The sequence below is a fragment of the Miniopterus schreibersii genome (genome assembly GCF_964146895.1).
Source record: "Miniopterus schreibersii genome assembly, chromosome: 2".
Taxonomy (NCBI): Eukaryota; Metazoa; Chordata; class Mammalia; order Chiroptera; family Miniopteridae; genus Miniopterus; species Miniopterus schreibersii.
Window position 1 is genome coordinate 88470295 of NC_138102.1, and position 25834 is coordinate 88496128.

Genomic DNA, 25834 nt, shown 5'->3' on the forward strand with positions numbered 1-25834 from the left:
ACATTCTCCAGAAATATAGGACAGTCTTTTATTTGATTTTTCCACTGAGTGATTCAGAAAAGCATTTCCCAACATATGTTTTTTTCAAACCTTATTTTTCCTGTCTTTTAATGGGTATTATGTGTAAAAAAAAATCACTGAGTCAACTAGGAGGGATATATGCTGGGATTCAGCTATGTAAACAGAATTCTTTACCAAAACAATTCTTATTGCCTTTCATAGGGTAATGTGCATTCAGCATGTATAAGGAAGGGATAGAGTATGCTGCATTTCCCAATCTCATTTCACCAAGGAACCCATTTCTGAAGGTATCATTCCAGGCTCTGTTCTACAGAATAAATTTTTTGACAAGCTGGCTTCTAGCATAAACTTTTAAAAATCATCATGAGTAACATTATTTTCAATTGTTCACATTTAACACCACATATTGGAATTGCACTTCATAATCTTGAGGAACAAACACTAATAAAATTAAAGAATTTTCCTGTCTTATCATCTATACAAATTCTGGTTCAAGGCACTTCCTAATCCAAATGACAAAGAAAATATGTTAACTTGTAGAATGCCAAGAAAAATAAAACTAAGTTCAGGTAAACACACTGATTACTGGTATACCTGTTCCCTAGATATCAAATTTATTGTTGGAGACACATAAGCTTGTGTGTGTGTGTGTGTGTGTGTGTGTGTGTGTGTGTGTGTGTGTGGCTTAGCAGTATAGTCTCTGGCCTTGTTTTTAATTAGTCAAATGTGGGATCACTTGTCCAAAGAGAGACAAAAGTTAGGATTTTGGCCAGTTCCAAAAAAACACAGCTAAAATCCCTAATAATATGCAATGAGCCATGTCAATCTCCGTTGAAAACGATCTTACACCCTGTGGATATTTGAACCTTATGATCTGCCCAACTCTGATAAGGGATTTAAAGCCTTACCAAGAAGAATGCTTCTGAAGCTATTGAAACTACTGGCACAGGGGAAAGGGCTAAACTGGGTTTTGGCAAGGGGATAATGATGCCACAAAAGCTTTAAGGCTGATAAACATAAAAAATCTGAAAGCACGTTGTTACCTAGTCTGTACTTCCTCTTCTCCATGAGTAGTAACTGCTTCTCACCAGAATATCAATAAATATAGCAGTTTGAATACAACAGCTTTGTACTCATTAATTTTAGAAGAAAGCAGAAAGACACCTTTGAGTCATCAATTCACATCTCAACTGGTTGTAGTAATATTAACATCAAGAAAAATATTTTTTATTCACTGAAGAATCAAATGAAATGAAAACTGTTAAATAACTCCACCCTCACCAACCCTCATTTATATATATACAGATATATGCAGATATATATGTATATATACACATGTGTATATGTATTATATCCAGTTCCTCTGGGGACATAGATGTAAAAGGCAAGATCATGATGCAGTAATGAAAAAGACAAAGACATCTTTCTTTTTCTGTTTGGTAAGGAATGAGATGTTGGAGAGCAAAGGGTGCTATGATAGTTTAGAGGAGGGACACACACAAGCTTGAAGGGAGATTCCGGAACACAATTATGAATAGCTGTTATTACACTGCTCTGTAATAAAGTGAAATCTCATGGTTTGCTGACAGTTAAGAGACTTTCTTTACTCATAACAAATAGGCCCCATTGTGCCATATGAGGTTTTGGACTTCTTTTAAAATAGATTTTTCTCTTTCTTCCATTATTGTAAGTTGTTTACTGCAGTTTATGTTATTAATGCTTGCTTCTTTTAGTAGATTTTCTACCCCCATCTTAATATTATCCTTGAAATATGCCAGTGGCCTGAAATAACAAGACAAACTAAATAAACCCCACAGGCTCCGAATGAATCAAGTGGTAGAAATTTTACTGCATACTTTTTTTTTCTTGAAATAGCATAATGATAATGAACATATTATCCAGAGTGAGGAAAACCTGTGTAGAAACTTACTCAAGTATGCTAAGTATAAAGTTGGGTGGAGCATCCCTGGATTGTAGCTTAAGTGTAGATTTGGACATCGGGAGACCCCCACATAAGGATATATCTGTGCATGGGCTTAGGGGCATCAATTTTGTTCATCAGAAGCTTGTTTGCTTATTTGCCTCTTCTCATCAGTGTTCCATATAGATAAGTTTGCCAAGTATGTTGAGTTTTATACACATGAAAGGTTACAGTATTTTTGGTACTAGTCCAATGTCTAATTTATCCTAGAAAACGTAGATTAGACCTTGCTATTGGGCCATTTCCATCAACAATATGACTTTCATTGCCCTGACAATTATTTAACAGTTGCAGTAATTCACAAGTGCTGGCTATTGCCAATAGAAAATAGGGGACAAAGTTAAACCCTAATTAAAAACTCATTGGAAGAACAATTGTAGTGTAGTAAAGAACAAGGGTTGTAAACAATAAGATGGCAATCTAAAAACAAAGAGAACAGGGAAAAATACAAAAGCAAAAATATTTGAAACCTGGAAAGCAAGTGGCAAGTGTAACAGACTAAGAAGATTAGAAAAAATAAAAAATGAAATCAGCATTGGAGAAAGCCCAGAGACCTAACTTGTACCTAAAAAACCTAAAAAGGCTCTGAAATTGTTGGTACCAGCTAGCTTCTCACAGCTAGCCTATAGTTTATCCTCTGCCAAATTTACATTCCAGTATCCATTCTAATCCATATAATTACTGTTTTTCAAAATTTAATGTAATTTTTAAATTTTAGTAAAATTTATTGGAATGACATTCGTTTACAAAACCATAGAGGTTTCAAGTGTTCAACTCAATAAAACATCATCCACACACTGTATTGTGTGCCCATGATACCAAGCAAAGTCTCTTTCCATCCCATTTTTCCCCCCTTTGCCCACCTCCACATAGCCCTCACCCACCTTTCTCTCTGGCTATCACTGCACTGTTGTCTGTGTCTACGAGTTGTGTATATATGTATTTTGGCTAATCCTATCACCTTCTTTCGTCTACTCCCCGCCCCACGCTCCCCTCTGATAGCTGTCAGTCTGTTCAATGTATCTGTGCCAATGTTCCTATTTTGTTCATCAGTTTATCTAATTCATTAGATTCCACATATAGTGAGATCATATGGTATTTGTCATTCTCTGACTAGCTTATTTCACTTAGCATAATAATCTAAATCAATCCATGCTGCTCCAAAAAGTAAGATTTCCTTCTTTTTTATGGTCATGTAGTATTCTATTGTTTAAACGTACCACACCTTTTTTATTCACTCATCTACTGATGGGTACTTGGGCTGTTTCCAGATCTTGCCTACTGTAAATAGCACTGCAATAGTGACCCAGTGGAATCACTGGGTCAAAAGGCAGTTCCATTTTTAATTTTTTGAGAAAAGTCCATACTGTTTTCTATAGTGGCTGCACCAACTGTGCAAAAAAAAAAAAAAAAAATCCCTATTCTCCACATCCTTGCCAGTATTTGTTGTTTGTTGATTTATTTTTGATAACCATTTTGGCAGGTATGAGGTGATATCTCATTGTGGTTTTAATTTCCATCTCTCTGCTGACTAGTGATGTTGAGCATTTTTTCATATTTCTATTTGCCATCAATATGTTCTCTTTGGAGAAGTGTCCATTCAGGTCCGTTGCCCATTTTTTTAATTGGATTGTTTGTCTTCCTATTGTTGAGTTGCATAAGTTCTTTATATATTTTGGAATTAAGCCCTTATCAGATGTATTGTTGGCAAATATGTTCTCCCACAGAGTGTGTTCCCTTTTCATTTTTTGAATGTTTTCTTTTGCTGTGCATAGTCTTTTTAGTTTGATGTAGTGCCATTTCTTTATTTTTCCCTTTTTTTTCCTTGTCTGGTAAGATATTATGAGAAAAATATTGCTATGAGAAGATGTCTGAGATTTTACTGCTTATGTTTACTTCTAAAATGTTTATCGTTTTTGTGACTTACATTTAAGTCTTTTATCCATTTTGAGTTTATTCTTGTGTATGGTATAAGTTGATGGTCTAGCTTCATTTTTTTGCATGTATCTATCCAACTTTCCCAGCACCATTTATTGAAATGATCATCTTTACTCCATTGTATGTTCTTGCCTCCTTTGTCAACCTTAAAGGTGTGGGTTGATTTCTAGGCTCTCTGTTCTGTTCCGTTAATCTATATACCTGTTCCTATGCCATTACCAGGCTGTTCTGACAACAATGGCCTTGTAGTATAGTTTCATATTAAGTATTGTGATACCTCCAACTCTGTTCTTTCTCAAGATTGCTGAGGCTATTTGGAGTCTTTTGTGGTTTCATATAAAGTTTTGGAATATTTGCTCTAAATTTGTGAATATGCCATTGGTTTTTAAATAGGAATCGCATTGAATCTATAGATTGCCATGGGAAATATGGACATTTTACTGTGAATTTTTCCTATCCGTGAACATGGTATGTGGTCCCATTTATTTGTATCTTTTTCAATTTCTTTCTTCAATATCCTATAATATTCTGAGTACAGGTCTTTTACCTCCTTGGTTAAATTTATTCCTAGGTACCTTATTTTTGTTGTTGTTGAAAGGGTGAGATTGTCTGTCTTAATTTTACTTTCTGATAGTTTATTATTATTGATGTAAAAAATATAACAGAGTTCTGAATATTACCTTTTTATCCTTGTACTTTGCCAAATTCATTTATTATACCTAGAAGTTTTTTGGCAGAGTCTTTAAAATTTTTTTATGTTCAGTATCATGCCATCTGCGAATAATGACAGTTTTACTTCCTACTTTCCAATTTGAATGTCTTTCATTTCTTCTTCTTGTCTGATTGCTGTGGCAAGGGCTTCCAGTACTATGTTAAATAAGAGTGGTGAAAGCAGATATTCTTATCTTGTTCTTGATCTTAAGGGAAACACTTTTAGTTTTTGTTCATTTAGTATGATGTTGGCTGTAAGTTTTTCATATATGGCCTTTATTATATTGAGTATGATCTCTCTATTCCCACTTTGTTGAGAGTTTTTTTTAAAATCATAAGTAGGTGCTGGATTTCAAAACATGCTTTTTCTGCATCTATTGATATGATCATGTGAATTTCATCTTCCATTTTGTTTATGTGATGTATCATGTTTATTGATTTGCAAATATTGTACCAAACTTACCTCCCCAGAATAAATCCTACTTTATCATGGAGTATGATCTTTTCCATATATTGCTGGATCCAGTTTGCTAATATTTTGCTGAGGATATTAGCATCTATTTTCTTTTTTAATACATCTTTATTGATTTCAGAGAGAGGAAGGGGGAGGGAGAGAGAGAGATAGAAACATCAATGATAAGAAAGTCATTGGTTGGCTGCCTCCTGCATGCCCCTGACTGGGGATCTAGCCCGCAACCTGGGCATGTGCCCTGACAGGGAATCGAACTGCAATCTCCTGGATCCTAGGTCGATGTTCAACTGCTGAACCATGCCCGGCCAGGCAGCATCTATTTTCATCAGAGATATTGGCTATAATTTTCTTTCTTTGTAGTTCTTTATCAGATTTTGAAGTTGGGATAATGCTGGTCTCATAAAGCAAACAAACAGACAAACAAAAACTTGTATTTCTGTGATGTCACTTGTTATTTCTCTTTCATTTCTGATTTCATTTATTTGGGTTATCTCTCTTTTTTTCTTGATGAGTCTGGTTAAAGGTTTGTCAATCTTATTTATCTTTTTAAGAACCAGCTCCTGGTTTCATTGATCTTTTGTATTGCTTTTTTAGGTGCTATGTCAATTACTTCTGCACCTATCTTTATTATTTCCTTCCTTTTACTTACTCTTGGCTTTTCTTGTTCTGTTTCTAGTTTTGTTTTGTTTTAGTTTGTTCGTTTGTTTTAGCTGTAGGGTTAGACTATTTGAGACTTTTCTTGCTTCTTGGGTGCGCCTATAATGCTACGAACTTCTCTCTCACGACTGCTTTTGCTGTGTCCCATAAATTTTGGGTTGTTGTATGTTCATTTTCATTAGTTTCCTGATGATTTTTAATTGCTTCATTGATCTCATTGTTAACCCACTTATTGCTTAATAACATGCTATTTAGCTTCCATGTGTTTGAATGTTTTGTTTTTTCATTGTAGTTGATTCCCAGTTTCGTACCATTGTGGTCAGAGAAGATGCTTGATATGATTTCAATATTCTTGAATTCTTAAGACTTATTTGTGTAATAATATGTGGTCTAGTTTTGAGAATGTCCCATGTGCATTCAAGAAGAATGTATATTCTGTTGCTTTGTGATGAAGTGTTCTATAAATGTCTACTAAATATATCTGATCCAGTGTATCATTTAAGGTTGCTGCTGCCTTGTTGATAATTTGTTTGAAGATCTATCCATTGATGACAGCAAGGTGTTAAACTCCCTTACTATGACTGTATTGCTGTTAATCACTCCCTTAATGTCCACCAGGGTTTTCTTTATATATTTAGTTGCTCCTACATTGGGTGCATATATGTTTAAAAGAGTTTTATTCTCTTGTTGAATTGATCTATTTAGTATTATGTAGTGACCTTCTTTGTCTGTTGTTATGGCCTATGTTTTGAAGTTTATTTTGTTTAAGTATTGCAAACCCAGCTTTTTTGTTTCCATTTGAATGGAATGTTTTTTTTCCATCCTTTCACATTCAGCCTGTGTGTATTTTTTTGTTCTAAGGTGGGTCTCATATAGACAGCATATATATGGGTCATAATTTCTTATCCATTCAGCTTCCCTATGCCTTTTGATTGGAGTATTTAATCCCCTTACATTTAAGGTTATTATTGATAGGTACTTATTTATTGCTATTTTATTCTTTCTACCTATGTTCCTCTCTATATATATTTCTTCTTAAAGCAGGCCCTTTATCATTTCTTGTAATGCTGGTTTGGTGGTAATGAATACCGTTCGACTTTTGTTTTTGGTCTGGGAAGTTCTTTATTTCCCCTTCAATTTTAAAGGTAGCCTTGCTGGATAGAGTAGACTTGGTTGCCAGTCATTGCTTTTCATGGTTTGAATAGTTCATGCCAATCCCTTCCATCTTGAAGTGTTTCTGTTGAGCAATCAGCTGAAAGCCTTATGGGAAGTCCCTTGTAGGCACCTGTCTCTCTTGCTGCTATTGAGATTCTCTCTTTGTCTTTAAATTTTGCCATTTTTCTTATGAGGTGTATTGGTTTGGGTCTCTTTGGGTTCATCTTGATTGGGACTCTCTGTGCTTCCTGAAATTGTGTGACGGTTTTTCTTCACCAGGTTAGGGACGTTTTCAGTCATTATTTCTTCAAAGAAGTTCTCTATCCCTTGTTCCCTCCCTTCTCCTTCTGGTTCCCCCATGACATGAATGTTGTTAAGCTTGATGTTGTCCCAGAGGTCCCTTATACTGTCCTCATTTTTAAAAATTCTCCTTTTCTTTTTTGATGTTCTGCTTGGGTTCTTACTGTTATCTTGTCCTCTAAATCATTGATTTGATCCTCTGATTCATCTAACCTACTGTTGATTTCTTGTGGTGTAGTCTTTATTTCAGGCATTGTATTTTTAATTTCTGACTGGTTCTCTTTATTGTTTCTATGTCATTTTTAATGCTTATTCTCTGTTTGTTTAAGTTATCATTGAGATAATTTGTTCTTTCCTTAAGTTCTTTGATCATCCTTATAGCTATTGTTTTAAACTCTCCATCTGGTATTTTGGTTACTTCTATTTCATTTAATTCTTTTTGAGGGGATTTCTCTTGTTATTTCATTTGTGGCATATTTCTTTGTCTCCCCATTTTGTCTCTGCATATTAGGCAGATCTGCTATGACTCCAAAACTTGTTATCATGGCCTTATAATGAAGGTGTCTTGTTAGGCTCAGTGGCACAATCTTTCAGATCATCTGTGCTCCACAGTCTAGGAATGTGCAGGTTATGTACACTATCTTGTTGTTCTTGAGTCTTGAATGCTGAAGGCCCTTTTATAGGTGGAGTTAACACTTCAGGCTGGCTTACTATAAAGGTCAACCTCAATCACCATGTATGTGACCACATGCAGAGGCTGTCCCTCAAGGCAAAGTTGTTTCCAGCTGTAGCTGGCTCCTGCTGGAATCACCCTTTTGGTGTGTTGCTTGTGTGGCTAGTTGGGTCACCCTTTGGTGTAGTCGGAATTCCACCACTGGTTGTCAACACTTGGGTCCACTTGGCTGTGGTTCAGGTATAGGTCAATGCAGACATTGTGTGTAATCAGCTCTGGGCTACCTGTCTGGAGCTACCATGCTGTTTACTGTTTGTGGTCCTGGGTGTGTGTGAGAGGGGCCAATCTGTGTATAAGGGTCAGCTTCCACTAGCCTAGAGCTGGGGGAAGATCTGTAAAAGAACCAAGGCTCACTAGGGTTTGCCCCCACCTGTCAGCTACTCCATCTTCCCCTGAGGTTGCCTGGCCTTCCTTTGTGCCTTCTGAAGAAAGACTAGAGTGGACTCAGGCTGGATGTGAACCACAGCCCCTTCCACAAGTTGCATGCTCAATAGAGTACTGCAACCGGGGTCAGGAGGACAGGGCCAGTGGGTCCCCTAAATGGGGATCATGTAGTCAGACAGTTAATAAGGGGAAAGTAACCCTTACTCCAAAGCACTCAGTTTCTGCCAGATGTCCAACTCTTGTTTCCCCTGGAGGGGCTCACTTCAGGTTCAGGTTGGGTGCAACTACCTGTTTCCTCTGCAGGAGGAAACTCAGGCACCTATGTTCAGGGGGACAGATCAAAAGAGTCTCCCATTGATGGTGATGCCAGCCCAGCCCACATAAGCACTTCATCCAGGTCCCAGACAATAGCTTCCAAGGGAATCACCCTTTGAATGTCCCAGCTCCGAGCTGTTCTCCATTCTCCTTGTGGAACTGAACCCAGAGGGAATATTTGGGACTTGGCAGGGCCGATTCAAACAGTCTCTCTTGGGGGTGGCGACAAATCTGTGGATTAGGGGCAGGCACTTCTTCCCATTCCCATGGTAAAACAAGCTGAACTCACCAAGCAGATAGGAGTGGCACTCTTCCCCTCGATGTAACCACACACCTCAGCCCCACCCATCTAGGTCCTGGAAAAAAGCTTCCTCAGGAGTTAGGCCCCGAAAGTCCCAGCTCTGCACAGCACTCTGGTCTCCTGCTTGGTTGCACTCAGCAGGATGGGTTGAGCGAAGTGATTCAACCCAGGTTGGGGGAAAGGGTACTGGCAGTGCACTGGAGGTTGAGGACACTGGCCTTCTTTCCAAAGCCCCACAGTTTAGTCACTGTCTGGGATTTCACCAAGAGCCTCTCCAGAAAAAGAGGGCCTCAAAAATCACTGCTGGCTATAGCCAGCAGACTCTTCTGCAGGACCGGAGTGGGGCAATATGGGCATTCCAGAAGTCAGAGACCAGGCAGGGTATTCCCCAGGCTGGTGCTGTAACAATAGGAGTGCTCATCCCTGCAAAGTTGGTATTTGGGTCTCCCAGGTAGAATGAATCCCCACTGTTTTTCACCACCCCGTGCTATGCAGGCTCCTCTTCCCATCTATGTTACTCAGGGCTTGGAATCCCCGCATGGGGGTTGAGACCTAGGCTCCTGAGGGGAGGGAGTTTTTCAGCGGAAATATCCATCCAGCCACCACTGCCTGGGTGCGCACGCCAGGCCTTTCTGCATCCCCACTCTTCCTACCAGACTCTATGTGGCTTCTTCTGTAAATCCTTGGTTATATTATTTTAGTTCAGCTAGCCTTCAGTTGGTTATTCAGGTTGTTTTATAGTTTAGCTGTAATTCCCATTTGGGGACAAGAGCAGTTGAGTGTAGCTTCTATCTACTCTGCAGCCATCTTCCTTAGCCCCACATAATTTCTCTTATTCAGAACTCTGATCCCATTTCTTTCTTCTTCTTTTTAAAATCCTCACCTAAGGATATTTTTCTATTGATTTTTAGAAAGAGTGGAAGGGAGGGAGGAGAGATAGAGAGAAACATAGACATGAGAGAGACACATCAATTGGTTGCCTCCTGAACGAGGACCAAATCACTGAGCCAAACTGGCCAGGGCTGATCCCATTTCTTACTTTCATTATCTTTATACCATATAAATTAGGGAATCCCGCCTTATGGAATATAGCAGAAATACTCATTGTTAGATTTGCAAGTGCATATTTTTATAGAATTCTTACAGTTGCATCCATCTATATTAAACTTTCCTAAATGGGTTTTTAAAATGCATGTTGAGTAGGAACTCTAAATATAAGCTCAATAAGTGTAGAGATACTTAAAACCTGAACAGTGGAGGACACTGTAAGGAAGAAAATGTTGACAGACAGGAAAATTACTGTCTCATTGGTATTGTAATTAAAGTGCTACTTTGCCTTATTTTAGTTCAATAATTCAAAACTATATTTTTAGTGGTTTATTCATAGTATTTTTCCAGCCTCTGATCAATGCATATATTTTTCAGTGTCAGTATTTATTAGATGAACAATAGGAAAATATAATCGGAAAAATCTCAGCACATCCTTTATTTCCAGACAACATATTAGTCTTCAGCCTACATTTATATACTTTGGCTTTGGGAAGCTTTATACTGGTGTTTTAATTCAATGATTCCCACTTTCATGTCCTCAGAAAAATGCATGCCTAGAGCAGTGGTTACATAACCTTCCATGTGGATAATTACTTTCCATGACTGATGAACACAGCTGGTTCAACTAAAGCAAGGGAATGAAAACATCCCTTTCAAAAGGTTAAGAGTCAGGGAGCCCATCAAATAAAGTGCTAGTAAGGTAAGAACCATTTCAGAGTTTTGATGTTTTCTAGGAAAAACTAAAAGCAAGTACTCTCAGTACCTTGGTTCATTTCTGACAATGACTTCCTTAAAACATTAGAGGCCCATTTAGTTGTTTGCCACATACTGAATTTTACACACTATAGAGAAAACTTTAACTGTCTCTGTATATAAATAGTTCAGAAAAATGTATTGAGCCTGAAATTTATAGTAGTCCATTGATGTACTTCAGGGCACAAAAGTTGGTCTTTAGTAGGGAAAAATTCTGTTTGTTTATAATTTGATAGCCATATTTCATCTATGTTTATTTTTTTATTTTTTAAAAATATATCTTTATTGATTTCAGAGGGAGGAAAGGAGATGGAGAGACAGAGATAGAAACATCAATGATGAGAGAGTCATTGACTGGCTGCAGCCCACAACCCGGGTATGTGCCCTGACCGGGAATCGAACCCTGATCGGCTGGATCCTAGGTCGACACTTAACAGCTGAGCCACTCCCGGCCAGGCTCATCTATGTTTAAAAATGTGTTAACAGAGCACAGGATTCTCCTGGCATTTATTCCTCTTTATATTTATTAATGTCTAGCACTGCTTACCCCAATAGCTCCCTCCCAGTACTGAATCAGGCATGAGCTTCATTTGTCTCTTTTGCAGCCAAACTGTCCTCTCTTAGGGACATGTGATTTAGTAGAAGAAAGATATGCTTTGGAGTTAGATTGACCAGAGTTTGAATCCCAGCTCTACCAGCTATTCTGTGTGACTTTAAATTCCTTATTTAATCTTTTTGTTTCTGTTTCCTACTTTTTAACATGGTGCAAAATAGCTTATAGGTTAAGGATTTAGATTCAATGAGTATAAAGCAAAAGTATATGTATTATTAATATAATTACAGGTGTTTTTGTGTGTGTATGTGTGTAAGAGAGAGAGAGGGGACCTGTGTGTACACCAAGTGTTGTATTGTTAAACAGTGAAACATTCTTCATTTTCCTGAAAATTTGTCTTCCTTATCACTACTAAGGCATGCAAGGAGTCAAGAGTTTCAAATCCAGTCCTCATTCCTAGCTTTCTCTAACACTAACTACTAATAATGAGGCAAGCTTCCAAATAAATGACATGCATAAAAGTTTCATAAAACCTTAATATAGAAGATCTCAATTTTTAAAAAAGGGTTTCACACAACTGTATTTCTATTTGTAACTAAAATTTAAATTACTGTCAATATTTATTGTTGTCCACAAGGCCAATAACATTTTACTAAATTTTTCAACAGGTGCTGTAACAAAATCAGAACTGAATACAGAATGATCCATTTGTTTTCTTATGAAGAGTAATGTTTACAAATAAGATACTGTAATTTTCTTTGTTTTTAAAATAAAGGATAAACCACAAAGAACAACATGATCATTAGCTTCACCCATTGATTCTAATTAATCATATCAACTACTGATATATTTTCAAGTTCATTTGAAAAGCCATAGTTCTTAACAGTGCACACATTAGTAAAACCCCATTTCAAATAGTGTATGTTTAACATTTTACTCTGTTTACTCTCATTCTAATTTTTTTACTTTGCTATCATTTTTAGTTTCTAAATCAAAATAATATATTTATATAACATGAAATTACAGTATGTAATAAAAATATCATTTAAAAATACTTTTTCTCTATAGCTTATTAAGCATTTGTGCTACCTTATTCTAACTCACTTCAACTTATCACTTGTTTATTTATAAAAAATCAAGGACATACTAAAATAGATCATTATAACTGAAACTTACCTTAGAGTTTATAAAATATGATTGAAAGTTTTTATAAAAGTATAGTTCTTTTGGCTTTGCAATGCCATAAAAAATCAAATAGATAAATTATAAGAATGGAAAGAATAGTTGAAGAACTATGTTTCATCTTGTTATTTTAAATACACTTAAATGTAAGTCACTTTAAATCACAGAATAAGATTGGGCTGACATCAGCAGGTAATATCCTTTTCTGAATGCTTTTAGACTTTAACTAAGTATATAAATTAGAAGTTCTGATACCAATATCACATTGTCCAAGCTAATGAAAAAAACAACTTTAAATTATGTTATAATGTGTTCCAACCATTTTATCATTATCAAACAAGTTAAAACCATGCATTGCATAACCTAATAAGATCAAAAATCACTGCTCTTAGAGGCATTTGGTAGAATCTGCTTGGGAAATAGACCAATAGCATCAAGGCAATCCATGCTAGGTGTTGTGGGAATGATACAAGGGTTACACACTAAAGGAGTGAATACAAGAGAGTCACTGAAAGTGGGAGATTAAAGGGCATTCATGGCAAAGTTGGAAGTTTGGTTGAGTTTTAGAGAGAGGGATGATTAGAGCAGGCTCAGGCTTTCTAGGAAGAGGAACAGTATGAACAAAAAAGGGCAACTATAGAATTTATGAAAGGCCAAGTTGGAATAAGCCAGAAATGCCTGGCTGAGAGGGCTACAATTAACTGTTGCCCTGTTTATCTACTCCAAATCATAGAGGACTTTACATAATGAACCCGTTTCTCCAGCTTTCATTAACACTTTATCCATATTGCAGTAGGTTCTCTGGTCCCACTAAAATTGTGTTTAGCATAATCACCAATCAAGTCTAAGTTGCCAAATCCCTTGGGCACTATTGAGCACTTGTCTTCCCTTACCTTTTTCTTAGATTTTCAAATGTTAAAAATCATATTAAATTAATTTTCAAACTCTCTTAATAAGTGATGATTTCTCCAACTATCACTACTTCATAATTTCTATTACTACTAATACTCCTTCTAACAACAGCAATTATTGTACACTTACCTTTGTAGGCTAGACATTGCCAAGTGCTCTCCATATATTACAGTACTTAATCCTCACATAAATACAACAAGATAGATACTGTTGTCATATTCATTTTTAAATCTGGAAGGTAGAGATGCTCAGAGAGGTTATTTACCTTGTCTAGCGTGATTCAGCTCATATTTCTGGAAATGAAATTCAAAATTGACTTCACTCTCTTTTGGTTTTATTTTGAGCTCTCTGGAAGTCTCATCTCAATTTCCTTCGTGAGCTTCTCTTTCTCTAGGGATTCTTTGACTATTGTTGCTCTTCAGAGTTCTATGCTTAGTTCTGGTCTTACACTCTGTCTCTGACTGATCTCTATTCTTTATCATGGCTCCAGCTCCTACTTTTACTCCAATTACTTTAAAATCTGAGAGTTCATTTAAATCAATATCATCAGCTCCATAGTAAGATCATGTTGCACGTGTTTGCCTCAATATCGCACAGGCACCTGGACCTCACATTGTCCAAAGCTGAACTCATTTATTTTTCTCCCTGACAAACTTGCTTCTCTTCCTGTGTTCCATATTTAGAAAATAGTGATTTCTTCTTCTCATTTTCCAAAATAGAACATGAGAAGTCACTCCAGCTTTTCTGATCCACTCATCCCCATATATAATCAACCACCAAGTCATAAGCATCTCTGGAATTCATCTCCCCTTTTCTTTGCCATGGCAACCTTACTATGTCAGCCCCACATAATATGCTTGCTATGGCTGTCTACCTTGTGTGTTTGCCCCCCATTTCACACTCTTATACTCCCCTTTATATTCCACTTATCTCCCCAAGATGTTAGCCTATATTACATCATTTTCATGTGAAAATTCTTCACAAAGTCCAAAACCTTACAGCAACATACAAAAACATCATCTGTCCTCTCCATATGCGCCCAGTTTCATTCCCCTGGTTCCTTCACACCAACCATTCACTTAAACCATACCAAACTGTCTGCTAGTCCAGGAGCATGATGCATTCAACTCTAATAATATTTAGTGAACATCCATTATATATCAAGCACTGATATAAACTGTTTTTTTTACAGTTATATTTTGTTTTCTTAGAAAATTCTTGAGGGTCACTTTGTTTTAATTTACTATTAGTTCCAATTATCAAATTATAGTTTACAACTGTTGTGTATGACACACACAAAAAAGTTTCCCTGTAGTTTTATGTGTGCTAGATAATCTCAAATTGCACTTTCCAGAGATATTGGAGAGAAATATGCTAACATTACTTTATTCTTTTATTAAAATTTGTCTTAGATACTGTTTTTAATTTTTTTTAAAAAACTACATAATAAAATCATGTATATTCTGTCTATCTAGTGTTAAAGCTACAACTGTTTAGAGACCTTCTTGGGTTCCTATTTGCTAAAGAAAACAAATTAATTCATTTATTTAGCAAACTTTTTTTTTTATATTTTTATTGATTTCAGAGAGAGGAAGGGAGAGGGAGACAGAGAGAGAGAAACATCAATGATGAGAGAGTCATTGATCGGCTGCAGCCCGCAACCCGGGCATGTGCCCTGACTGGGAATCGAACCCTGATCGCCTGGATCCTAGGTCGATGCTTTAACCACTGAGCCACACCCAGCCAGGCATATTCAGCAAACTTTGAAAACGTGTGATGTGCAAAGGGCTGGGGTTAGGGGTAGAGAATTTAAAGATATGGGAGACATATCCCCCAAGTGGAGATGGACAGGCATAACTACTGAAATGCCCACATACGGTACACACATGCACAGGACTCTCATGGGTAGATGGTACAAAGAAGTTGCTTCACATTAGTCACTAGTGGGGTCTCCAAAAGGAGACCATGCTGAAGCTGAATCTTCAAAGACAAAGAGAACTTAATTTAAATAGAGAAAGTAGTAAAAAACATTTGAGTCAGAGAGACTATCAAATGAAGAGGCCACTAAAAGTAAGCTATAAGAGAGAAAATAAATTAAGAAGAATTAAGGAAGCAGGAACAAATATAAACAGTTCATATGTGAGTTATTGATCTGTATCTCTGCTATGAAATTTCCATTAAAAGGAAATGAGTTGGTTTTTAGCATCAAGATAAATTTATTTCCATGATGGTATTTCATTATTTACTTAAACTAAGAATATCCATTTCTTCTTTGCTTCTTTAAAAAGCCAATTGCTCAAAAGAGTCTTGCTACATACATAACAATGGATAGAGACAACATAAATAAACATTTGAGGGGAAGGTGTAAAGATGGAAACATTTCATTGTAAATCATAAAAAAGATTCCACATGGTAAAATAACATTAAAAAATCACAAAAATTATAATTATCTTTTCTCTAGTTTAAAAAAAATGATGCCCAGGTTACAGAGAGCAGTTTTAATGATGTACCAGTTAATAAGACTGGGATTCTTCTGAAGAAGTACTGGTCACATATCAGTCTCTCAACACCTATTTCTGGTCTTTGACTTTGAGTCCCATTTGTTTGCTTTAGAAATAATTTCTAACACCCTAAGGCTAGAAAACATAAGGCTGTTAGAACCACTTGATAAAAATCATTCTTATAAATAGGTTACTTTCTAGTTAAAAATTATCTTTCAAGGTCTGTGATGTCTTGTATGGTTAAGTGAAACTCTGAGACAAAGAAAAGCTTGAAGAAATAAACAGTGCAATCTAATCTAATTCTGAAAGCTTGTGGCTGGGGGTTACTTCACACAGCCAAAGTGAGCCATATTCTCTGCACCCTCCATTCTGCCATTGACTGCTCCTCTCTGTTCCCTGGAGAAATGGGAATTTCCAATTTACAAGCCAACAGCACACCTCTGTGTGCTTAAGAGGAGGAGGTGAAATAAACCCCTGTCCTATCCTCATCATTTGAAAATATGGGTGAAGATTGCTGCTCAGATGGGGAGGCAGAAAAATGCAGACAGTGTTAATTGTGCTGCTGCTCCCAGCTCTCTCACATGTTCACCTGCCCAGAGCAGTGTTTCTCATAACATAAATTCAGCTTCTGGGTCCACTCTAAAAGCTGCTCCATTCTCTGACTAACCCAAACATTTTATATTTTTGGACTCTTCAATATTTATTGTGTGTTAAGCTAATAACAACTATTTAAGTTGTTCTAAGTAGCTCCCAAGTAAGCATTTATAAGTTTATTTTAATTTTTTAATTTTGTGTCCTGAAATATTAATTTGTTTATTAGTTTTAATTATTTGTTTTTCAATTTTATTTTCCAATTACAGTTTATATTCAATATTATTTTGTATTAGTTTCAGGTGTATGGCTTAGTGGTTAGACAATCATATAGTTTATAAAGTGATCCCTCTGATATTTCAAGTGCCATCTGGCACTGTACATAGTTATTACAATATTATTGACTATATTCCCTGTGCTATACTTTACATCCTGTGACTATTTTGTAACTACCAATTTATACTTCTTAATCTCTTCATCTTTTAATCCCAGCCCCCCAAAAACCTCCTCCCTCTGGCAACTATTAGTTTGTTCTCTGTATCTATGAGTCTGTTTCTGTGGTGTTTGTTCATTTATTTTGTTCTTCAGATTCCACATATAAGTGAAATCATATAGTATTTGTCTTTCTCTGACTTATTTCTCTTAGCATAATACCCTGTAGGTCTATCAATGTTGTTGCAAGTGGTAAGATTTCATTCTTCTTATGGCTGAGTAATATTCCATTGTACATATGTACCACTTCTTTCTTATTTACTCATCCATTGATGGGTACTTAGGTTGCTTCAACATTTTGACTATTGTAAATAATATTGCAATCAACATAGGTGTGCATATAGTCTTTTGAATTAGTGTTTTGAGTTTCTTCAAATATATACCTGGAAGTGGAATCGCTGGGTTATAAGGCAGTTTCGGTTTTATATATTGAGAAACCTCCATATTGTTTTCCATAGTGGATGCACCAATCTGCATTCTCACCAACAGCACACAAGGGTTCTAGTTTCTCAAAAACCTCACAACACTATTGATGATAGCCATTGTGACAAGTGTGAAGTAATATCTCATTGTGGTTTTAATTTTCTTTTCTCTGATGATTAATGACATTGAACATCTTTTCATATGTCTATTTGCCATCTAAGTCCTCTTTGGAGAAGTGTTTATTCAGGTACTCTGCCCATTTTTTAATTGCATTGTTAGTTTTTTTGATGTTGAGTTGTGTCAGTTCTTTATAAATTTTGGATATTAACCCCTTATCAGAAGTATCATTGGCAAATATGTTGTCCCATTCAGTAGCTTGTGTTTTTGTTTTGTTGATGGTTTTCTTTGTTGTGCAAAAAGTTTTTAGTCTGATGTCATCTCATTTGCTTATTTTTTCTTTTGTTTCCTTTGCCCAAAGAGATATATCAGAAAAAATATTGCTAGGAGAAATGTCAGAAATTTCACTGCCTATGTTTTCTTTTAAGAGTTTTATGGTTTTGAGTCTTACATTTAACACTTGAATCCATTTTAGTTTATTTCTGAATATGGTGTAAGAAGGTGATCTACTTTAATTTTCTTGCATATATATGTCTCATTTTCCCAGCAGCATTTATGGAATAGACTGTCTTTACCCCATTGTATGTTCTTACCTTCTTTGTCATGTATTAATTAACCATAAAGCATGGGTTTATTTCTGGGTTCTCTACTCTGTTCCATTGATCTGTATGTCTGGTGGATTTTGTTTGTTTGTTTGCTTGTTTTGTTTTTGTTTTTTTATGCCAGTGCCATGTTGTTTGATTACCACAGCCTCGTTGTGTAGTTGGAGGCAGCGTGATACCTCCAGCATAGTTCTTTCTCACCACTGCTGAGGTTAGTCAGGTCCTTTGTGTTTCCATGTAAATTTTTGAAATATTTGTTATGTATCTGTGAGATATGCCATTGGTATTTTAGTAAGAATTGCACTGAATTTGTAAATGCTTTGGGTAGTATGGACATTTTGATGATGTTAATTCTTCCTATCCATAATCACAGTATATTTTTCCATTTATTTGTAGTTTCATTTTCTTCAATGTCTTATAATTTTCTGAGTACAGGTCTTTTACCTTTCTGGTTAAATATATTCCTAGGTATTATAATATTTATTTTTTGGATGTCATTGTAAATGAAATAGCTTTCTTAGTTTCCCCTTCTGATAGTTCATTATTTGGTGTATAAAAAACAACCAATTTCTGAATATTTATTTTGTACATTGGTACTTTACTAAATTCATTTATTAGTTCATTTATCAGTCTCTTGTGTGGAATCTTTAGGATTCTCTATATACAGTATCATGCCATCGGCAGATAATGATGGTTTACTTCTTTCTTTCCAATTTGGATGACTTTTATTTCTTCCCCTTTTTAACTGCTGTGGCTTGGACTTTCAGTATTAGGTTTAATAAGATTGGTTAAAATGGATATCCCTGTTTTGTTCTTGATCTTAAGAGAAATGCTTTTAGTATTTCTCCATTGAGCACGACATTAGTTGTGAATCTGTCATATATGATCTTTATTATGTTGAGGTATATTCCATTTCCACTTTGCTGAAAGTTTTTATCATAAATGGGTGCTGGATTTTGTCAAATGTTTTTCCTGCATCTATTGATATGGTCATATAATTTTATCCTTTATTTTGTTTAGGTGGTGTCTCATATTAATTGATTTGTAGATATTGTACCAACCTTGCATCCTAGGAATAAATCCCACTTGATCATAATGTATGACCTTTTTAATGTATTACTGGATTTGGTTTGGTAATGTGTTGTTGGGGATTTTTGTATCTATGTTCATCAGAGATATTGGCTTATATTTTTCCTTCTCTGAGTGTCTTTATGTATTTTTGGAATTACGGTAATACTGGCTTCCTAAAATGAACTTGAGAGTCTTTCTTTCTCTTTAATTTTTTTGGAATAATTTGAAAAGTACGGTTTTTAGTCCTCATTTGAATGTTTGGTAAAATTACCTGTGAAGCCATTCAGGCCAGGACTTTTTTTTGTTGAGAGCTTTTTGAATACTGTTTCAATTTCATTGGTTATAAATGATCTGTTCAGATTTTCAGTTTCTTCTTGATTCAGATTTTGAAGATTACTTCTTTCTAGAAATGGATCCATTTCTACCAAACAGTGCAATTTGTTGATGAACATTTTGAAAGTTCTTGCTATAATTTCCTGCTGTGATAACCAGCAATTATCACAATAGATTAGATGGACTTTAATTACTAAGAATAAAAACTGACAATGGAATGACAAAGATATATTATATTTTTCACAGATATAATCAGAGAAAACCAGCAAAGAGAATAAATAATTCCTTTCTTTAACAAACTTCATTTTCAAACATAACCATTCTTGTATATGTGTATGTTGCTGTCATAGGTCTTTGCTTATTTAAATTCAACTACATAATTTCTAAACTAAGGGGCAAATTTAAAATTTGGATAAAGGAGATTGTTGTAAATTGAGATAATTTTAACAGTGAATATATATATATATATATATATATATATATATATATATATATATATAAAATGGCAAGTCTCAATTTCTAATAACTATATATAGTATGAAGATATTAAAATTCTTCATAAACATATTAGTAAGGCTGGGTCTTCCTAATTTACTTGAACCAAAATTACATATCACCACAGACTGATTGCAGAATCAGATATTTGAATCCAATTGCCTTCTATTAAACCAGACATTAAAGAGAGTTTTAAAAATGGTCAAAAATGCCATTCCTCTAAGGTTTTTGTTTAGAAACACAGTTACTTTTTAAAAAATTTAATATGTTATGGGTTTATTATCATTATATTTAAATGAATACTATATAAATACTTTAAAATTTTCTCAGTTTAAATTATGGTATATATCAATAGACATATTTCAAACAAAAAGTCTTTGAGGTCCTTTAGACATTTTTAAGAGTGAAAAATATTCTAGGTTTAAAAATTTTGAGAACCCCTGTTACTCAATATGCACAAACAATAATTTAATCACAAAAGGATCCAGGGTTAAGAAAAACTTTTTGACTGGTTATATACATACACTACTTCATAGTTGAAAAATAAACACATTTCTCCTTGCAGATTAATCTGACCCCCTTCATCCTCTTTTTGACCTATTCTTCCCACAGGCTTAAAAATGTGTGTTGAACATGTAAAACTCAGTAAACACATGTGATTTGGGGGAGGGGGGGATTAGGGTAACATTCTATTTTTTCAAATCAAAACCTCTTTAGGGCTGATACATTTTACTTGGTTTGTTCACTTGAAAATGACCTTTTATAAGATCATTAAATTTATAATGTAAAATATTTCTTTTCTTGCATTAACGTATAGAACCTATTTATTACGGTTTTTTAAATGTCTGGTTTTGTGTGTGTGTGTGTTGTCTTGAGACTAGAAGATTCACTTTTATCATTAACTTGGCATTAAAGACAGTTCTATATAAGATATTATGTCAGATATAAGGAGCTTATGTTTCCATAAGATAAGTATCATAAGTATTTTTTCCAGTAATACTTTAAAACATATTATTAAAACAAAATAAAGGAAATAATTTTGAACTGAAGAGTAGTATTATGTCTCTGTTTCAATCATTATGATGCTTTTTGTGGATACAGGGAGATTAAAGGTTCTCGAAAGTCATTCTTTTTTTATTACAAGAAAAATCCTCTACTGTAATATTTTCCTAACACATTTCATTGATGCTTAATAAAATCATTTTAGTAGGTAAGTTGCAACCAATACCTTCATAAAAGGAAAAGAATAAAATTAAAAGGTTACGGAACTTTTGTTCAAAATGGCATAGTAACTGTCATGCTTGCCTCCTCCCACAACCACATCAGAATTAAAACTAAATTATAGACCAGCCATCACTGAGATCCACCTAAAGACTAGCTGAACAGAATAACTATAACTAAAAATATAAGAAGACATGTTAAGGCTGGTAAGGAGGGTGGAGATGCACCAGGCAGGTCCATACCCACTGTGAAGCAACTAAGAATTGGAAGTGATATCTGGGCTCTGGCGGTCACTCCTGAGGAGTAAGGGGTCCCAACCCCATATAAGACTCCCCATCTTTGGGCACCAGTATGGGAAAAAAGAAGCACCATAACTTCTGACTGTGAAAACCAGCAGGAACTGTATCCCAGATAGAAGAAGAGCTATAAGAGAGGTAGGTGCTGTTCTTAAAGGGCCCACACACAAACTCACAAACTCACTCACTTTAAGCTCCAGCAAAAGGGCAGCAACTGGAAAAGCACCAGGGACATATTAGGAAGAGCTAAATTGATAACTTCAGGGTGAAGGCTGAAGGGGCACTAGTTGGACAACTCTACCCAGAGATGGAAGGACTGGTAGGCACCATTGTTTCTTTGTTGAGTCCTCCCACAATGCAGACAGGTGCAGGTGGGCACCTCAAATCTGTGCTCTCTATTAACCTGGCTAACACTGGGTCCCCCACCCTGGTATTCCCTGAGATCCTGTCTCACCTAAATTGCTTACACTGTCCAAGTCTCTTCTAGTGACTTCTCCACAAAAGTGGCCTGCCTAGGTTGATGCTGTGGAGTTTCCCATAACTCCTCAAAACTCAGATGAATGGTGGCTGCCCTAGGCTTGTGCTGCAAACTTTCCTAAAGGTAAAAAAATCCCACACAAGTGATGTCCACCCTCAGCTTGCACTACAGCCTCTCTGAAAAATCCGCAGACCCCACACAACCAGCAGTCAGCCTTGGCTTGCATTGCAGTTCCCGATAAGTGACTCCGATCTCAGCACAAGTGGAACCAGTCTCAATTTACATTATAAGTTCCATAAAGTGACTCTAAGCCTGGCAAAAGTGACAACCAGACTTCCCTTGTAATGTAGCTTTAACTAAGTAGCCACAAGCCAGGAACAAATGATGGCTGGCCTCAGCTCACATTATAGGGTCCACCAAAGATCTCAATCATGGTACAAGTGGCAGCCTGCCTTAGTTCTCTCCCCAGAGATTCCAAACAATGCAAGTTGCAACCAACCACAGATCACTTTCTTGTTTCTACCAAATGGCCCTAAGCCTGGCACAAGTGAAGACTGACCTTGACTTTCACTGGAGCTCCTCCAAAGTGGCTCTACCCAACAAACCTGGTTGTCATCTTCAGATTTCAAAGGAACCCCACAAAACAGGTCTAGAACCTACATACCTAGTGGGTGGCCAAAGCTGGAACCAGAACCCTGTTAAAGTGAATCCCACTCCATGGGGTCAGACCTCACACAATAGCTCATCCAGTGTAGTCATGGCCAGCACTCAGAGCCTGTCATCCTGAAGGTGAACCTCACACACTGACATTCCAGCAACAATCAAGGCCTAAGTAAAACAAGAGGGCACACACAACCAATACAGGGGACACCCCTGGAGTATATGGTTCAGGTGACCAAGTAAACTGCCAAGTGACACCACAGGACACCATCTACATAAGGCCACTCTGTCAAGACTGGGAGATGTAGCTTTACATAATATATAGAAACAGAGTCAAACAAAATAAGGAGGCAAAAAGACATGTACCAAGTAAAATAACAGGACAAATATCCAGAAAAAAAAAAATTAAGTAAAATGATGACAAGCAATCTATTAGATACATAGTTCAAAACAGTGGTTATAAGGATCCTCAATGATCATGGGAGAATAGATAAATTCAGTAAAACTTCAATAGAAGATAGAAAACACAAAAGAGAACTGAAAAAATACAATAACTAAAATGAAGAATACATTAATCAACAGCAAATTAAATGAGGCAGAGAAGTGAATCAGTGGCCTGGAAGATAAGGTAGCAGAAAATACCAAATTGTAACAGCAAAAAAATAATAATTTAAAAAATATGGCTTGTTTAAAGGACCTCTGGAACATCAGGTATACCAAAATTCACATCATGAGGTAGCAGAAAGAGAAGAGAGAGAGCCAAGAATTGAAAACCTGTTTGAAAAAATAATGATAGAAAGCTTTCTTAACTTGGCAAAGGAAATAGACATACAAATCCACAATGCACATAGTCCCAAACAAGATAAAGGCAAGAAGCCCACAATAAGACATACCATAATTAAATAGTGAGTTAAAGTCAAATAATCTTGAAAGTACTGAGAGAAAAACAGTTAGTCATATAAAAGGTAGCTCCCATAAGACTATCAGCTGATATCTCAACAGAAAATGTGCAGGCCAGAAAGGACTGACATGTAATATTCAAATGATAAAAAACAAATGCCTATAAGATTACTAGCAAGGCTATCATTCAAAATTGAAATAAAGACAAAAAGTTCCTTAGACAAGAATAAGTTTAAAGAATCTATCACCACTAAATCAGTATTATAGGATATGTTAAATAAACTTCTTTACATTTTAAATACCTGACATCAAAGAAATGGTAATGTAAGAATTCCACTTGGTCTCTCCCATTGAAATTTCAAAAAGTTGAGCAGTTATAACTCAACAAAGGATTCTCTCCTCAACATACAGGCATGACTGAGAAATTCTTACATTGAAGCATCTAAAGGTGGGCAAACAGGGAACAAGTTGGGGAGGCAAGAAGGGAGAAGAGCTCAGACTGGCCATGAACACAGCCCTGTAGCTAATACCTCATGGTAGACTCAGCTCAGAGAGGGGAGAAAGCTGGCTATAGTTGGCACTTCCTTTAATCAGGAGGGGAAGAGAGACATGGTGGGCACTCCTGCAATAATGAGCAGTGCAAACTGCAGCTGAACAGAGAGACCTGAGCAAATACAGAATACTGGGATTCTGCTATGGCTGTCAGACAGTTGGCATTCCAAATGAAGAAAGAATGCCACAAGCCCTGTTGCACCATAGACTCCCAAAACATGTCTCCTGTTGCCCTTGATGTTGGGTTGTGGAGCACATTATCTGCAAACCCAAGAACTATTACTATAGAATCATATTTCCACTGAGCAAATTTTGCATTCTATAACTGATTCCCAAGGCAGTGGCTGGTATCCACAAGCATCACGGCTATATTGATGACAGCCAAGGAGGTCAGGTTTGGGGTTTCACAGAGCTAAAAAACATGTAGCTCAGTGCCCTCTACTAGAAAATATTAGAAAGAACACTTCAGAGCAATCTGCTAGAGAAATGCCACAAATACAAGATGCCTAGAAAGAGAAAGAACCCATTAAATACCATGAATAAACAAGGTAGCAGGGCAGTTCAGAAAGAAAATAAGAACTCTCTAGTAAGCAAACCAAAACACATAGAAATATGTGATAAAAATTACAGAGAATTCAAGATTGCAGCTCTGAAAATACTCAACAAGATGTGAAAAAATACAGACAAGCAATTTACTGCACCCAGAAAACAAATTCATTAATAAACTGAGCACTTGACCAAAGAGACTGAAACTTTTAAAAAGAACCAAACAGAAATCCTGGAATTGAAGAATTCAATAAAAGAGGTCAGGAATTAACTAGCAAACATGGTTTATAGAGCCGACCATATAGAGGAAAGAATTAGTGATATCAAAGGTAGAAAACTAGAGGCAAGCCAGGCGTGGCTCAGGGGTTGAGCGTAGACCTAGTATCCAGGAGATAGGGGTTTGATTCCCAGTCAGGGCACATGCCCAGGTTGTGGGCTAGGCAGCCAATCAATGACTTTCTCATCATTGATGTTTCTTTCTCTCTTTCCCCCTCCTTTCCTCTCTGAAATCAATAAAGATATGTTTAAAAAATAATAATAAAATAAAAAAATTTTAAAAAGGTAGAAAACTAGAAATGACATAGAAGGAGAAAAAGAAAGATGTGAGCATAAAAAAAGAAGGAAGTCTATGAGAACTATTTAATTCCATCAGAAAGAGAAATATAAAAATAATAAGTGCCTTGGCAAGAAGACTCAGTTGGTAGGAGTGCCATCCCATGCAACAAAAGATTGAGTGTTTGATTCCACGAAGGGCACAAACCTACATTATGGGTTCAATCCCCAATCAGGGTGCATATGGGAGGCAACTGATCAATGTTTCTCTCTCACATCAATCTCTCTGTTTCTCTTTAAAACTCAATAAAAAATTATCCTCAGGTGAGGATTAAAAAAAAATATATAAGCATACCAGAAGAAAAAGAGAGGGAAAAGGAAACAGATTGCTTATTCAAACTAACAGTGATAAGAAATTCCCAAACCTATGTAAAGAACTAAATCCTCAACTCCAAGAAGCAAAAAGAATACCTAGTTACCACAATTCAAAGGGGCCTTCTCCAAGGCATATTGTATTAAAACTATCAAAAATTAATAACAACAAAAAAATTCTCAAAGAGGCTAAGGAAAAGGAGAAAATGAACTA

General features: G+C 36.0%; 1 protein-coding gene across 1 annotated transcript in view; it reads right to left on the reverse strand.

The window, feature by feature from the left end:
- FREM2 (FRAS1 related extracellular matrix 2) overlaps window positions 1-25834 on the reverse strand; it is a 287618-nt gene that overhangs the window by 199088 nt on the left and 62696 nt on the right. The window lies entirely within an intron of this gene.